The following is a 7,435-nucleotide window of genomic DNA, read 5'->3' on the forward strand; positions in this document are numbered from 1 at the left end:
AGTGGACCCAAAGACTTTATTATTTTTTCCTCTTTAAAGAACTAAATTACTTAACTTACAAAGGAGCACATCAAATTTCCTTACAAATAATCAAAAAGCCCACATATATTTTTATAGGAAGTAGTACAATAGCCTGACACAGAAAGAAAACACCATTTTACTTTTAACTATACTTTGAGAAATAAAGAAAAAGCAAACATATAAGTTGACATGCAGTTTTATTTTTCAGTAAGATAATTGCAGATATTTTTAGGGTTTTTTTGGTCTATGTAAATGTTATTCTCTGTTGTCATGCATAATCTGATACTGTTTTAATGGAAGATCATTTGTAATTAGGGTGATATTTGTCCAGTTCTGATGGTTGAAGATCTAGCCTGGAATGAGGGACAGCTGATGTATCAGGTATCGTAGGCATTTGCAACCATGGTTTGCCTACTGGTAGCAGGTTAGGATGTGGAGCCTCGTTGACTAATACCACAGGATATCTTGTTGGAAGAGCAGATGGTTCCACTATCAGCTCCAGAAAACCGTTTTGCAAGGGAGATAGGTTGTGGTATTGAGAAGTTGTGGTTGTAATGAAATTCACAATGTGGCCACTTGCTTGGATGCAGGTGCTATGAGAGTGCATATGAATAGTGGTCAACTGATTTAAAATAGCATGCTGATCTGTTGCAATTTGTTGAGACAAGTGACAATAACAAACACTTAAAATATCAGATTTCTGTTTCATCACACAAACTTAATATCATCAAATAATTCATGAACTTGGTTTACTATTTTTAAGAAAGTGCTTTTGGGAAAAAAGCACTAAAGTTGTTAAGGCCTCAAGTGAAAACATGTTATATATTAATAGTAACATTGCATTAAGTGGCTTTGGTAGATTTATTTTGATTTCACTGGTAAGATTCAAAGTTGTTAGCAAAATTTCTTAAAATGCTGGAAGGTTAAAGCTCAAGCTGAACTCAATAATTTCAAAAAATTAAAAAAAAATTTACCTTAGTATTTTATATAATTTTCAAAATCTGGCCTTACTGCATGTATTAACATATTTACTGATGTACAAAGTAAAATTACATATATACTCTATGTAAGGTGGTAACTGAAATATGTTAAATATCTTGCTTAAGACAACGGATTCATTCTCTTCTGCAAGAAAGGTGGCTACAAAGGCAGATCTTTGAAAATTCTGTCAAATTTTACTAAATCCATAAAGGCTGACCTGTCAAACAAATCTTTTGATTCTGTCATCTTGAAATATTCTGTAAGGAGTCTTTCTATCCAAAATTTCTTTCTTGACGAGTTCTTCATTAATCACTCTGCAAGTTCCATTCTCATCCCATAGAATAGACTTGAATTGGTCACTCTCAAATATTTTCTGATATTTCCTGGGGAAGATCACAGAAAAAAAAATCATTACCTTTATCTGGCTCAGAAACACACACTGTGTCACATGGCCATTTTAACAAGGATTCTTGTGAAAAAACCTAAACAGCATTTTCTTCAATCATTGACCTTAAGTCTGAGTCCCCAAGGAATGTGTATTTACACAGTGGAGATCTAGCAGAGGCTTCTGAATCAACTAATTCATCTCTGGGAGAAACAACTTGAGTTTCTGAAGAAACATGTGCCATCTCAAATAAATATTTCTTTAGATACTCTTCCAGCCTGTATAGTTTTCAAGACTGAAGCTTCAAACGCAGCTTTAGAAGGTCTATGCAGGTAAGGCAATCTAAAGCATCACTCTAGTATATGTCAAGCTGAATAGCAAAGACATCACAAGAGGACTTTAGTCTCCTAGCAATCAACAAAAATCTGGCCAAAAGTGTTTCCTTCCCAGTCTGAGAAACGTATCCAGTGAAAATAAAATATAGACTGCTCACTTACACATTGTAGGCTGCAAAATCATATCCCTGTAGCAGCATTTAAATAAATAAGAAAATAATGTCCTCAATCCCTGAAATAAATGTAATTCTCTCCCTGACACGGACATTCTTATTAGATTGGTGAGAGGAGAATAGGTCCTGGTAATTGCAAAATGAAAAAAAAAAAAAAAAAAGAAAAAAGAAAAGGAAAACAACAATGAACGATTTTAAAACCTCTATGACTTTGGCATGTCGGATTGAAAACTGTTGCAGTGCAAAACCAATGTGGTAAAAAGACAGCCATAGAGAAAAAAGTAGGTTACTGGTTATCAGAGGCTGGGAAATAAAAAGAACTGTTTAGTAGGTATGGAGTTTCCTGCTGGGCAATAGAAACATTTAGGAACTAAAGATAGATGATGATTGTACAACATCATAAACATATTAAATTCCATTGAATTGTATACTCATATGTAATTTTTCATTATGTGAAACTTACCTTGATAAATCAAGGGGAGAACAATTGCGAATAAAACTAACAAATTATGTTTCAGAATAAAAAGTTATTTATATGCATATCTCTTCAAAACCTTTTTCAGTCATATCAGAAAAATAAATAATGATTTTATTTGGTATGTCTGTAAATATCTGACAAACCTTAACAACAAAAGAGATTTTAAATGAAGGTGATTTACTTGTAAGGAGATCCCAAAGAATAGGAGATGTAAATAAATAATAATAACAATAAAAATAATAACAACAAGAAAATGTAAGAAAAGTAAGTATGTACGTTTGTCTAAGCAGTAAAATTTTTATTTGGCTCCAAGAACATAATCTCTATAAAAACGATTTTGTAAGGAATAATCTTTGTGTCCTGCAAATAATTGTTATCATTATTAAGCAGGATTTGAATTTATAATGTAATATTAATATTGAATAAAATAACAATGCTGCATTAGCAGTAAGACTTTTTATATCTTTATGGTTGAAATTTGACATATTAAAATTTCAACTCTGGCATTGATAAGTGTTGAATGCGTGTAGAAGAAAGAAATAAAATATAGATATTTCTCATATCGTAGGAGGTAGTTCTCTCATACTGGAAAGAGGTGTCATTGTAAGAAGATTGTCTTGGTTTAATATCCTTTAGGTTTTGGGTTTTTTTTTTTTTTTTTTTTTTTGGAAAACGTAGACTTTAAATAACTGCTTTTATCAACACTTTAAGCCATGCAGTTACAAAGTAGTTAGAAATTTCTGAAAGGTGTTATAGTTTAAAAAAAAAAAAAGCTGATTCTTGCACATGTATTATCTAGCACTTCATGGGAACACTACTGTTCAAAAGGCCATGGCAAAATAACTCCCAAATGAAACACTCAACCCAAGGTTGTTTTCAGCTCTCTGTTAGGGAAGCTGGGTGCAGAATGGAAAGCCTCTAAAAGGAGAGGATACAAAGTCAGGTGAGTAGGGGTCATTGGCAATGCTCAGAGGCTGCCAGACTCCAAACAGGGAGCCAAAGTGTTTTTTTTTCTGGGACACTCTACTTGAATTATAGTTTAGTCACCATAGATCTTCAAAAGAGAACAATTAGTTAACATGATAAAAAGTTTCCTGCATTCTTTGGACTATGTGTCTTAATTATAGTAAGCAAATTCTGACTGTTTTAACGAAAATAGCCTCCAACATTTTGCATGTTATGAAGAAAACTTAATTATCCACAGGGCTTTTAATGTTTGCTGGACAACAATACATGAATGATAAGCTATAAATAATATTGTTTTATGATATAAAAATACTAGTTTTTTTCATTTATTATTTTTATAGGCATTCACTATTTGAGTCAAGGTTAGGCTTGTTAAGTGATTAAAGACAATTTTATTACAGCAGCGTGTACTTATTCTATTCTAAAATAATAAAATTCATAAACAGAAACAGCTTTTGTATTTGTTTGCAACCTGCAAAATTGAGTTATTTTGCTGATATAAAATACTAAGAATTCACTTGACGACCATGCCACCTTTTGAAAAGGCCACAAACCTACTTCTTAAATGTGTTAAAGTTACAGCATGTCCCAGACTCATCCAGAGCAAAATAAGTAAGCAACTGACTGCTCTTGACTCTCCCTTCCCCAGCACTAGCACTGATTGTGTTGAGAAAAGCCACGGAGCAAGACTGCACAGCCAGATGGAGGAGGCTTTTTATTTGAAGGCAAAATACCAAAATGGCTCTCTGGTGTAGGTGACTTCTACTTTCACACTCAGCTTGTACATGATCCTCTAACCTTAACTTATTTCTCCTTAACGGGCTGATTTGGATTGATTGTTGAGAATGGTATCCATTATTAATGAGTCAGGAGAGAAAGGGATTTCTGTAGTTGCATGTAAACTTGTGATAAGTCTGCAGAAGTTACACGTGAAGAGGATAGTGAGGAAGTCAGCCATGATCCATCTATGTGAAGGTCACACCAGCTTCATTGTACACTTTGAAGACTTTCTCAATGGTATTGACATAAGCAGCTGTTCTCAGGTCCAATCCAAGGTTATACTTCCTGTCTGTGTACATGATTTGCCTCGCAAAATGCTCCATTGTGTACACCAAGCCAGAGTGCTTGATGTCTTTCTCAGATGCACCCGGTGTCCTGTCTTGGAACTCTGCCGTGGGTACAATGGGAATAGTTCCACCATGCTTTCCAAATTGTCTTTCTAAACTCTCTTGAACAGACTTAAGCAAGTGGTAGTTAGAATCCCTTTCATATTTGAAAGTCAAACGGCTACAGCTGACATGATTTAGATTCTTCAGCCACTCAAAGTAAGATACTGTCATTCCTCCAGCATTCAAGTAGAGATCTGGAATAACAATTATGTTTCCCTCCAGGAAGATCTTGTCAGCTTCTGGAGTTGTTGGCCCCTTGGCACCTTCAGCAATGATATTGCCTTTGACTCTGGGTTCATTGGATTTGGTCAACTGCTTCTCACTGGCAGCTGGGATCAGTATGTCACAGTTGGCTGCCAAGATGCTTCCTTCATAGGGCTTTGCCTTGGGGAAGCCCAGAATGGACCCACGTTGCAATTTGAAGTCTTCCACTTCCTTTGGGTAAATACCACCTGGATTCCATATACTCCCTTCAGACTCACCAACATCAATACATTTAGCACCAAACCGATGTAAATATCTCATAGAGTGTAGGCCCAGATTACCAAATCCCTGAACGACAAATGTTTTATCTCCAAACCCTGGTGTCATTCCTAAAATGCTCATGTAAGAAGCTTCATTGATGATGTTTTCAATCCCATGGAAGACACCATGGCCAGTAGCAGAGATGCGTCCATGGATTACCCCTTGGCTGATGGGTTTACCAGTAACATGAGCTTGTGTATTAATGTCATAGTGTTCTATGGTACTGGCATAGGCATCAGTGATCCAGGACATCTCCCTCTCACCTGTGCTCAGGTCTGGAGCAGGCACATCAATGCCACGACCAATAAAGTCCTTCTTTGCCAGCTCCATGGTGAAGCTCCCTGTGATCTTTTCCAATTCATTACTAGTATAGTTCTTGGGATTGATCTTAACACCAACTTTAGCACCCCCAAATGGCACATCAACCACCGCACACTTGTGTGTCATCAGAGAAGCCAAAGCTTTTACTTCATCTACACTCACATCAGTGCTGTAATGGACACTTCCCTTGCAGGGCATGCGGTGCTGGCTGTGCTGGGCCGGGTAACCTTAGATGACCTCCCAGGAGCCGTGTCTTGCCCGATGCGGAAGGAGAGACTCAGCACATGGTTGCAGGGCTTGATTATCCACAGGATGCCGCACAGCCTGTTCTCCTTCTGCTTCTCGCTCTCCCAGGTCCTCATGTCCTCCACCAGGTTGTCCTCCACGATGCTGGCGCCGCAATTGAAGAAGCCCTCCACCATCTTGAAGAAGTTGTGGTCGTCCTAGAGGTCGGCCACCGCCTCGCTTTAGTGGCTCCAGGCGGCCAATGCGAGCCCCGACTGCGGGGTTGGGGTGGACTGTCCCCGGGTCTGGCCCAGCAACGCAGCAGAGTGGGCAGCCGCTGAGTCCAGGGCAGCGGGCCCGGCCCGGGACAGCAGCAGGGCTTCACCCCAGGTTTTGCGGTTTTTTGTTCTTGTTTAATTCAGATATTTTTCTACTAATATTATGTAACAAAAATGTTCACATCAGTAAATTCTTTGTGAAGATAAAACCCGTCTCCTACCAGATGCATATGGTTCCTGAATTTTGACCGTTTTTTAAATTAAAAAAAGTGCAAAATTAAAATATATATATTTTTTAATTTTTTACTTTTCTGGAGAATTTTCATGTTGCTCTATCTGAAGGGAGTATACGCTTCTTTTGTGATGGGAGGGGTTGAATGATTACTAACAGTAGCAAAAGATGGGACATGAGTGTGGAGAAAAGAGATCGTTAATGGGAGAATAAGAAGACAAAATCACATTAAATATAGGAAAATCTAAGTCAAATTCTGGCTGAGCATTTTGGGTTGCTAAGATGGGTGACTGTGTAGGGAGGAAGAATGCCTTGTGTTTTCAGGGGGAGATGGCTCAGCTAAAGCTGTCTTCTGACTCCAAACAACAAGCCTACCTATAGTCATAAAAAGGCAAGAAAATAAGCATTTTTACATGAAAAAGATAAACGTAAAGTAGGCTGTATCCACTTAGCTACGTAAAAGAATCAGGTATCTGTCTGATCTCCTTAGGGGCAGCCTGTGATACGCATGTTCTTGTAGCTTCAGTCTCCCAGTTTGCTGGTTCTCCAGGAAAAGGCCAGCAGGCTCAGATAATTATTCAATTTCTTTAATTATTTTAATAATTTTTATAGACAGAATCCTGCTATATTGTTCAGGCCAGCCTCAATTTATTGGCCTGAAGTGATCCACCCACCATGGACTTATAGATTGCTAAGGTTACTGGTGTGAGCTACCATATCTTCCTGATTTGTAAAAACTTTCGTAGAGATTGTGTTTCGTTATTTTGCCAAACCAGGTTCAAAATTCTTAGCCTCAAGCGATCTTTATGCCTTGGCCTTCCAAATTATTGGAATTATTAATATGAGCAAGAAAACCTCAGCTAAAATATGTTATTATCTTTTTAATTATTACTTAATATTTTATTTAGTAAAGGTAAAGCTTCATACTTAATGATACACTGGAAAAAGGTGCAATACAAAGTTATTGGAGTAAGAACCAATTTTGAAATAATAAACACACACTTAGATTAGACAATTTTAAGTTTATGAAGAATTCTCTCACAATTACTGCAAAAATGTTTAATGTATTTAAAATTTGAAATAATATTTTTATGGTTAGGAAAATGTAAAGCAGTATAATAGACAACCAAACCAATTACAATTCCCTATGAGTAAAATCCAAAGACATATACCAGTCACTGGGAGGAACACAAATTAGTTTTTTAAAATGTAAAATACAGTGATAATGAGGAATATAGCAGCAATCTGTGTACTAATCATAGTAATTTATTTTGATTCAGGCAGAAAAATAATTCTGCTCTTTGAATAAAAAGTACCTATACAGTCAAAAACAGTTGTATTTTAAA

General features: G+C 36.7%; 2 pseudogenes; both read right to left on the reverse strand.

Annotated features, from left to right (window-relative positions):
- Positions 1-322: 322 nt before the first annotated feature.
- LOC134760953 (heat shock transcription factor, Y-linked-like) lies at positions 323-1,495 on the reverse strand (annotated as a pseudogene).
- Positions 1,496-3,804: 2,309 nt separating this feature from the next.
- LOC129053192 (glutamate dehydrogenase 1, mitochondrial-like) lies at positions 3,805-5,791 on the reverse strand (annotated as a pseudogene).
- Positions 5,792-7,435: the final 1,644 nt, after the last annotated feature.

The sequence above is a fragment of the Pongo abelii genome, chromosome Y, assembly GCF_028885655.2.
Source record: "Pongo abelii isolate AG06213 chromosome Y, NHGRI_mPonAbe1-v2.0_pri, whole genome shotgun sequence".
NCBI classification, from domain to species: domain Eukaryota; kingdom Metazoa; phylum Chordata; class Mammalia; order Primates; family Hominidae; genus Pongo; species Pongo abelii.